Genomic DNA, 2,212 nt, shown 5'->3' with positions numbered 1-2,212 from the left:
ATTTCTATGATATTGCTCTACCTTTTACCCTATTTCTGCCCTACCCCTGTAATCAATAAAGTTCTCCTTTGTGACCGGTGTGGAGACTTATTGAGGGGTGGGTCTAAATTATGCCGAGGAGGCCCCTTAGGTCTGTGGACTAAGGGAGGCTTCCTAATAAGCCCCTGACTTGGGGAAGTGCCCCAAGTGCCTGTATAGGGTCTAGCACCCACTGGACGATCAGGCCTGTGTTTTCCAAGGTGCGCAGAGCCAGAAGTGAGTCCAGAGCCTTGGGTGGTGGCAGCGGGAACCCCAGGCTAGCGGGTGTGCTCCAGGGAAGGGGTCGGCCGGACGGGAGGCACCCTAAGGGAGGCACTCGGAGCCTGGAAGGTGGTCGGGAGCGGGGAGGTGGGTGGCTCAATGCCGGAGCGCCCCCTACTGGCCCACCACAAGGCTCACGTCCAGAGGCTGCGCTGTCCTGAGCATGTAGGTTGTGTGAAGAGACCAATTTGCTCATTAGTTCATCACATATTTGTTCCGAGAAAGCATCAGCATGAATACAGGTTGATGACTGCGTGGGCTGAGGCTCAACTGTGTCTGTTGCAGGGGCTTGCTGTGAGCTCCCCGCACTGCCTTATGCAGTACTTCCACTTCAGGAAATATCTTTTGGCGCAGTGAAAAGAAGAGCTTTCTTGCATGCTGGCCACCAATCTGGGGTAGAGTTACTCTGCAGACTGCCCTTGGCTTGGTCAGTGTGTCCAGGCAGGATGTACAAGGTTTGAGCACCAGAACTCCTGTGTAGTAACTTGGCTTCCTGATGCCCCCTGATGTGGGTTGTACAAGCTGAGGGACTTGAAGCAGCCTTGGCATTTGCCCTTTGCTTTGGACTTGTTCCTCCAAACCGAGCACTCTTCCCTGGACATTGATCCATGAAAAGAAGTTTCCAAGCATGCCTCTTTTAGGGCTATCTTGTTTGAGGTAAGTAGAAATATCTCCCCTAATAAGATGGTTTTGTAATGTGTTGCCTTTTCTTGGTGATTTGTACTGAAAGTAAGTTTGTCTAAGAGGAAAGTCTGTTGTGGGATGCTCAAACAGAGCTCCCATGCACATGCCCTGCCTGTGTAAACTAGCAATATTGCCAGCCTGCTGTTTCAGCCTCTGAAAGATTTTCTTCCCAAAACTCTCTGCCTAGAGGCAGTGGCCTGCTTCTTGTTGGAGAAAGGCCAGGTGACTGCTGGGAAAACACTGGGCTTGGTTTTCCTCTACTCCATCTCTTCACACATCCCAGCAGTCTGATGGCTCTTCTCTTCCTCTCTGTGAAGACAAACTTTGTGGCATTGGCCTTCTCTTCTCCTAAGTCTCTCTCAACTATTTTTCTCTCATCATATTGTCTTATCACTGGATGTACGATGTCTGGTCCCTCAGGCACACCTTATATTTGTCATTTCATTGGTCATTTCTTTGGTCTTGTCTTTCTGTAGCAGAAACAAATGAGAAAAGACAATAAATGTGTTAATTCCTTCATCCTCCCATCTTTACCTGGCAACGGCTGTTTACTGAGTGCAATTCAAACTTTTCGGAGAAACAAGAACAGCCTCCATGAAAATTGACAGGTATCACCACAGCCTTTTGGACGGGGTGGGTTATAAATCTAACAGAGTAAATATAGATCATAGAGAAACAGCTGGTTCAGGAAAGGTCAGTGAAGGGCAAACTAGGATAAGCATTGTTTCTCCCCAAGTTTGTTTCTGAAGACCACGGAAGAAAATTCCTACCATCTTGACGCCCAGGGGAGGATTGTCACTGGTTTCACGATTCCTGCATGTGAGCTTAGAGATGACCTGATTTGGCCAGTTTACCCTATGACACGTGTCAGGGGGCTGGGAGCTGGATACACCTCTGGACACACACTGTGGGATGGACCCTGTGTCCAGATATTCTGCCACAGGTCTGAGTGGGAAATGAAAGCAAATCTCACTTCCATGACCCATATTTCAACAGGTGCTGAGGCACCTATCAACTAGTTTGCTTCTCTTTACGGAAAAGAATCAATTAATTTGCAGACATGTCCTCCATCTCCTACCAAATCTCAAAGCTGTGCTCTCCCTGGGCAGTGCTGCTACCTGCTGCTCCTCAGGATGAGGCATCTAACCTCTGTGTCTGCTGTGGGGCATTTCTGCTTTTCAAGGATTGCGCTGGCTTTTGCTAATTAACACCCTAGCCCCTAGTGCAG

At 48.9% G+C, this 2,212-nt stretch overlaps 1 pseudogene; it reads right to left on the bottom strand.

Moving 5' to 3' along the window:
• Positions 1-728: 728 nt before the first annotated feature.
• On the bottom strand, positions 729-1,436 carry LOC112548398 (annotated as a pseudogene).
• Positions 1,437-2,212: the final 776 nt, after the last annotated feature.

Source organism: Alligator sinensis, unplaced genomic scaffold, assembly GCF_000455745.1.
Source record: "Alligator sinensis unplaced genomic scaffold, ASM45574v1 scaffold892_1, whole genome shotgun sequence".
In the NCBI taxonomy this organism is placed as follows: Eukaryota; Metazoa; Chordata; order Crocodylia; family Alligatoridae; genus Alligator; species Alligator sinensis.
Note: the sequence above shows the minus strand (reverse complement) of the source record. Positions and strands in the feature narration are given on the sequence as shown.